Source organism: Prosopis cineraria, unplaced genomic scaffold (assembly GCF_029017545.1).
Source record: "Prosopis cineraria cultivar Desert tree isolate PC_DT_omini unplaced genomic scaffold, ASM2901754v1 PC12, whole genome shotgun sequence".
In the NCBI taxonomy this organism is placed as follows: domain Eukaryota; kingdom Viridiplantae; phylum Streptophyta; class Magnoliopsida; order Fabales; family Fabaceae; genus Prosopis; species Prosopis cineraria.
The window spans coordinates 22,911,810-22,919,431 of NW_026555343.1; the positions used below are offsets into that span (position 1 = coordinate 22,911,810).

General features: G+C 36.6%; 1 non-coding gene across 1 annotated transcript; it reads left to right on the forward strand.

Annotated features, from left to right (window-relative positions):
- Nucleotides 1-6,233: 6,233 nt before the first annotated feature.
- LOC129289714 (small nucleolar RNA R71) lies at nt 6,234-6,340 on the forward strand. The gene has a single exon (XR_008588205.1). It is a non-coding gene; the product is annotated as a small nucleolar RNA R71 (small nucleolar RNA).
- Nucleotides 6,341-7,622: the final 1,282 nt, after the last annotated feature.

Sequence of the window (7,622 nt, forward strand, 5' to 3'; positions counted from 1 at the left end):
TAATGGTGTAGCAATAAAGGATAAAGAGTAATGGATAGAAAAATAATAATAGGCATCCACTCATTTGATCTAGGACATGCAATGAATATTAAAAAGACATATAAAAGTGTAACATGCATTCCTTGGGGAAAAATAGGGTGAATATATATCTATATATATATATATATATTTAAGAATCAAACTAAAGGCTCAAAGTGGCTAACAAAGGATAATAAATGATAATAGGTTAGCTATTTAGCTTTTGGCTATTTTTTATGAATGCCATCTCTCATCTCCTATCAAACAAGTGCAAGATATGTGGTCTTAATTAAGAAGTGAAACAAATTATAGAGGGTAACATCACTAAGGAATTAATCACACATGAGTGTTTAGCCTATTCCATGAAAGGTTGTTACTCTAATCCATTAATTCAAGGTAAAAGAATATTCACTTCACACCTATTCAATTCTAAAAATTAACACATATCAAGAATCAAAATATCCATTTAAGAGCTAGGTAATTAAGTAACCTCAAACAAAACAAAACAAAGCAATTTTTTTTTATTTTTTTAAAATTTTTTTTTGCAAAACCAAACAAACAAAACAAAATGTTTATTTCTCTCCCCCACACTTAAATCATGCATTGTCCTCAATGTATGTATAGACTAGTGATAAAATAAGGTGAGATCAATAATGAATGTATAACAAAAGTGTGGTGCAGATATTTTCTTTTTTTCAAACTAAAACACAAAACAAAGAAGTCAAATAAAGCAAATAAACTCTAATTTTCCTACTAGGTTCATCTCCCCCACACTTGAACTATACCTATCATTAAATATATCAATTAAAGGAAGGTAAAAGCTCAAGGTTAGAGAGATACAACCTTATCATGGTGGTTCAAAAACATATTGAGAGAAGTCCTCCTCCTTTTGAAGTGATTTGGCATCTTTATAGAGCTTGCATAGGTGACCATTAATTTGCATAGTAGAACTCGTGGCTTTATTCAAGAGTTGCAAAACTCCATAGGGAAACACCTTGGTCACTAGATATGGTCCCTCCCACTTAGACTTCAACTTGGCATGCTTATGAATAAACCTTGTTTGGAACAAGAGGACTTGATCTCCTTCTTGGAACTTTTTCCTCAAGATTAGCTTGTCATGAAGGATTCTTGTCTTCTCCTTATAGATCCTAGAAGACTCATAGGCATCCAACCTAAGCTCCTCAAGTTCTTGCATTTGAAGAAATCTCTCCTTAGCCGAAAGATGGAAATCCAAGTTTAGTTTCTTAATGGCCCAATAGGCCTTATGCTCTATCTCCACAGGGAGATGACAAGCCTTTTCATATACCAATCGAAAAGGAGACATGCCAATGGGAGTCTTATAAGCGGTCCGATAAGCCCACAAAGCATCCTCTAAGTGTAAAGACCAATCCTTCCTATTTGTGTTCACCACCTTGGTTAGGATTTTCTTGACTTCTCTATTTGATACTTCGGCTTGGCCATTAGTTTGGGGATGATATGGTGTAGAGATTTTGTGATGCACCCCATATTTAGCCAAGAGAGCCTTCATCATCTTATTGCAAAAGTGGGATCCTTGGTCACTTACCAAGGCCTTAGGAACTCCATACCTAAAAAAAATATTAGATTTGAGAAATTTCAAAACAATCTTAGCATCACAAGTTCTAGTAGGAATGGCTTCAATCCACTTTGAAACATAATCAACACCAAGTAATATGTACTCAAAACTAAAGGATGGTGGAAAGGGACCCATGAAGTCAATGCCCCAAACATAAAAAATCTCACAAAATAAAATGGGTTGTTGAGGCATTTCATGTCTCTTACCCCAACTACTAATCTTTTGACATTTCAAGCATGCTTTACAAAATTCATAAGAGTCTTTAAACAAGCTAGGCCAATACAATCCACAATCTAAAACCTTCCTAGCTATCTTATTTGAGCTAAAATGACCACCACTTGCATGAGAGTGACAAAATTCAAGAACAGAAGGCACATCAACATCATCAACACACCTCCTAATCACTTTATCACTACAAATCTTCCATATCAAAGGTGGTTCCCAAATGTAAAATCTAGACTCTCTTTTCAATTTTTTAATGGCAAAACGTGAAGCACAAGGAGGCAAGACTCCACACTCAATATAGTTAGCAAAAGAGGCATACCATGGAGGCTTAGATGAAATGGCACACAATGCCTCATCAGGAAATGAATCACAAGGAATAACAGGGTTAGAGTTTACTATAGTAGCTTTTAAATGAGGTAGTCTAGACAAATGATCCGCTACTTGATTGGTAGAACCACTCCTATCCCTTATCTCCATATCAAATTCTTGCATCAAGATCACCCATCGAATTAAGCGAGGCTTAAAATCTGTCTTCTTAAACAAGTATCTCACAGCAGCATGGTCAGTGTACACAACAACTTTAGAGTTAAGAAGATATGATCTAAACTTATCAAGTGCAAAAACAATAGCAAACAACTCTTTCTCAGTTGTGGTGTAATTAACCTGAGTTGAATCTAGGGTCCTAGATGCATAAGCAATCACATATGATAACTTGCCCTCTCTTTGACCAAGCATAGCTCCCACAGCAAAATTAGAAGCATCACATGACAACTCAAAAGGCAAAGACCAATTTGGGGCTTTAAGAATGGGAGGGGAAATGAGCATGCTTTTCAAAGTGTCAAAACTCCTTTTGCAAGCATCATCAAAAATAAAATCAACATCTTTTTGTAAGAGTTTAGACATAGGCAAAGCAATTTCACTAAACCCCTTTATAAATCTCCTATAAAAGCCTGCATGTCCCAAAAATGATCTCAAATCTTTCAAACAAACAGGATATGGCAAAGAAGAATCACATCTACTTTGGCCTTATCCACCTCTATGCCATTGCAAGAAATCAAATGGCCTAAAACAATTCCTTTATCTACCATGAAATGGCATTTTTTAAAGTTAAGCACAAGCTTCTTTTCAATGCACCTACCAAGCACTTTATCTAAAGAATGCAAGCATGAATCAAAGGACTCACCATACACAGTAAAATCATCCATAAAGACTTCCATGCAATGTTCAATAAAATCACAAAATATGGACATCATGCATCTTTAAAAAGTACCAGGTGCATTGCAAAGACCAAAAGGCATCCTCCTATAGGCAAATGTACCAAAGGGGCATGTAAAGGTTGTCTTATCTTGGTCACTAGGAGCTATAGGAATTGAAAATACCCACTAAACCCATCTAGGAAGCAATAATGGGACTTGGAAGCCAATCTTTCAAGCATTTGATCAATAAAAGGCAAAGGAAAATGGTCCTTCCTAGTCACATTATTGAGCTTCCTATAGTCTATGCACACTCTCCAAGCATTTTGAACTCTAGTTGGAACAAGCTCTCCTTTCTCATTTTTTACCACAGTAATCCCCCCTTTCTTAGGTACAACTTGGGTTGGAGACACCCACTCACTGTCAGCTATAGGATAGATGATCCCAGCACTAAGTAGCTTAACAACCTCTTTCTTTACCACATCTAAAATCAATGGGTTAAGTCTCCTTTGTGGTTGCCTAATGGGCTTAGCATTGTCCTCAAGAAAAATTTTATGTGTGCACACAATAGGGTCAATACCAGGAATGTCAGCCAAAGTCCAACCAATAGCATGTATGTTCTTTCTCAACACATTAAGTAATGCATTTTCTTCCTCAAGAGATAAAGAGTTAGAAATTTATTACCGGAAGCTTCTCATTCTCAATGAGATATGCATACTTGAGATTGGATGGTAAAGGCTTCAACTCCAAGGTAGGTGGCTCTACACAAGAGGGAATGAGCTTCTTCAAGTCTAATTTGGTGGAATATTCCATGGTACTATCTTGTCTTTTAGGCTTCTCACTTGTTTTTGATTTTTCCTCTTCTTTCTTTACAGCCTCCCCCTTTTCTTGCAACTTGTCCTCAAGTGCTTGGACTTAAGCCACGGCCTCGACATGTGAAAGTGTAGAATTTTCCTCCAATAGCTTGGGAATCCTAAGAACATCAAGCTCGAGTGGAGAAAAACTCATAGATTCGGCCTTAATGGCTTTAGTACCTACAACACAAGAAGATATACCCTACTCAAGCATTTCAAGATCAAGCATAGGAGATATTTTAAACAAATCATGAGAAGAAGTAGTTGCATCATTCAAGCATGCATCAATCTCTAAACAAATAGGACAACTGCATCCATCAATACATATAGTAGTAACAAGAGACAAATCATCATCAACATGTGAGAAAGAATCAAGCATGTGAGACTCACAAGCATCATGAAGCAATAACTCAATGGAACTTACACCTAACAAAGAATAATCCTCAAAAGGATGTTTTATTTCTTCATATATATTAAAAATAACATGATCCTCTCCACATTTCAAAATCAAACTACCTTTTTCCATGTCAATCAATGTACGGGCAGTCCTCATAAATGGCCTTCCTAAAATCAAAATATCATCCCCACTCCCTTCTTTTGACATATCAAGCACATAGAAATCCACAGGAAATAATAAACCTTTAACACAAACCAACAAGTCTTCTACTACTCCATGTGGTCTTCTAACACTTCTATCCTAATTGGCATATCATAGGTGTCTTATGCATGCAATCAAGACTCAAGGCATGATAAATTGAAAGAGGCATAACATTAATGGCTGCACCTAAGTCTATCAATGCATGAGAAAAATGTGTGTTGCCAATCTTGCATGGAATTGTGAAGGAACCGGGGTCCTCACATTTTATAGGGAGTTGAGGCTTCATGATAGCACTCACAGATGAGGGTAATTGTACCCTTGCATTAGGCCTAAATTTTCTTTTATTTGTACAACAATCTTTCAAAAATTTGGCATACTTAGGAAAGTTCTTAACTACATCCATCAAGGGTACATTAACATGAATTTATGGAAGAAATCATATACCTCTTGATCAAATTGTCCCTTCACTTGCTTAGGGACCACTTGTGCTTGTGGAAAAGGAAGCTTCTTCATAATCTCTTGACTTTACTTTCCTTCTTCCTTCCTTGAACTCTCCTTTCTTGTTTCACTTTGCTCGGCCTCTCCCTCTTTTTCCTTACTAAACAACTCGGCCATAGTCCCCTTTTCCACCTTAGATGGTGGTTGCTCACATATGATCTCCTCAATGTTTTCATCCTCATCATCTCTACAAAAAGATGCATCATTAGGAGCAAAAGAAGAACTAGAAACATTAACATCAATTGAAGAATTTAAAGAGGGCTTCTCGACCTTCCCTTGTCTTTTGTCTTCTTGTACTCTTTCTCCCAACTCCTTGCCACTCCTCAATGTGATAGCATTAAGATTAGCTTTAGGATTAGCAACGGTGTTGGATGGTAATGTAGAGGCTTGAGCATTGGCTGCACTTAATTGGTTAGCAAGCATATTCATTTGAGAAGTAAGGGCATCAATTTTAGAGTTCATGTTCTCACACTTGTTACCCATACTCTCTACCTTGTTCCCTAAGCCATCATACATGTTTTTATAAAAGAGTTCATTTCAATCAACTACTTACGTAACACATTCACATCATTAAAGAGTTCAAATTAGAAGAACTCTCAATTGGAACAAGCCTCCTATCACTATAAGAATTAGAAGAAGGTGCAAGAGAATTACCACTTGGATTGTAGCTTTGAGAAGAGCTACCTTGAGACAAATGAGGTGGAGGGTCACGGCCAAAGGTGTTTTGATAGGATCCTCTTTGTTGATTGTCTTGTAAAGCCACATTTGGATTTGAATAGGAGAAATTAGGATGGTCTCTCCATGAAGGGTTGTAAGTATTAGAATAAGCTCCTTGCCCTTGCCTCCCACCATAGGATTGTTTTTCATTGTAGATAGCATTTACTTGTTCAAACTTAATAGGACAATTGCTTTCTACATGCATAGGTGAGTCACAAAAAGTACAAGAATAAGGGACAAGTGCTTGAGAAGTACTTACATTGCTCACTTGAGATATTTGTGGAGCCAACATTCTCCCAATCTTGGCAGCTAGCAAGTCCACATATGAATCATTAAGAACTGAGGAACCTACCATATTCACATTTCTCTTTTCCCTTGTAGAGTATTGAGCACCACTTGAAGCCATCTTGTCAATTAGTTCCCAAGCCTTTAAGGAAGTGAGGTCAATCAAGCATCCACCACTAGCGGCATCAATGTTAACTTTGTCTCTTGGAATCAAGCCCTCATAGAAATATTGGACTAAATTCTCACTAGAAATTTGATGGTGTGGGCATTTAGCCAAAAGGCCTTGGAATCTAGTCCAATACTCATAGAGACTCTCATCCTCTCCTTGTTGGACCCCATAGATTTGCTTTCTCAAATTGGTGACCTTGGAATTTGGAAAGAATTTATCTAAGAAGAGTCTTCTTAGCTCAGCCCATGTGCTCACTTTCACATAAGAAGGGTAGTTGAAATACCATTCCTTTGCTAAACCTTCAAGAGAAAATACAAAAGCCTTAGCTTGAACATCATCAACATTTACATGCATAGGCTTCATAGTATCACAAACCAATAGGAAAGTATGCAAAAACCTATGACAATCCTCTCCTGGTAACCCATGAAATTTAGGCAATGCATTAATCAAGGAGGATTTAATTTCAAATTGAACATTAGTAGGAGGAACATATAAGCCATAAGGATTATCATGCCAATTAGGTTGAGTTAATTGCCTAATGCTCCTCTCCTCTCTAGGGTTATGCAAGCCTTCAAATTCATTATTAACATGGCCATCATCATGCAAATTCTCATTCCCATTCCCATGGCCCTCATTATGCACATGCTCATGTCCTAAGATACCTTCCATTGTTGAATTACAAACCAAATGAGAATCAAGAATAGGTTGTGATCTTCTCAATCTAGAAATAGTTCTTTCAATTTCTGGATCTAATTCAACAAAAGAGGTATGTTTTCTTCGGGTCATGCACTAATCAAGCTCAAGAAAATTAAGAACAAAGAACAAACTAAACTAAAATGCAAATCAACATGAAACAATTCAAAACACACAAAAGCAAGAGAAATAATTTTTTTTATTTTTTTTATTAAACTCAATAGCAACAAAATGAAAAAAAAATAACACCAAACAAGTAGAAAGAGAGTTAGAAATGCTCAATCAAGAAGCTTTGGCAATTCTGGAATTCGCACAGTAGGCTCTCTGGAGACAGTGAACTTGTGAATTTTCTATCAGCAAATCCACATGATAAATTCCCCTGAAACTTTTATGAGAAACACAAGAGATATACAGGAAAATTATATAAAACTTTAGATTAAAAATCCTTCCAATCGTTCCCAGAATTTTTCACAAGTTGGTCCTCAAGTCTGGAGAAACAGGATTTCGTCCAGAAGACCTTCAGAGCTTCTAACAAACTTTCAAATAGGAAAATGGAAAAATTGAAGAAAATCCTAAACACAAGAAACAAAGATAAGACAGTGATAAGAAAAATGAAACTGGAATCAATCAATTTGAACGCAAAAGAGGAAGATATGCTAACTCAAAGTTGAAACAGGGTTTTGGGAATCCTCTGTAATGGCTCCCTGGACCTTGTTAGATTGTAAAATTTCCACAGGACACTTCCCACGTCCAAAATTGACCAAACCAATTTTAAAGT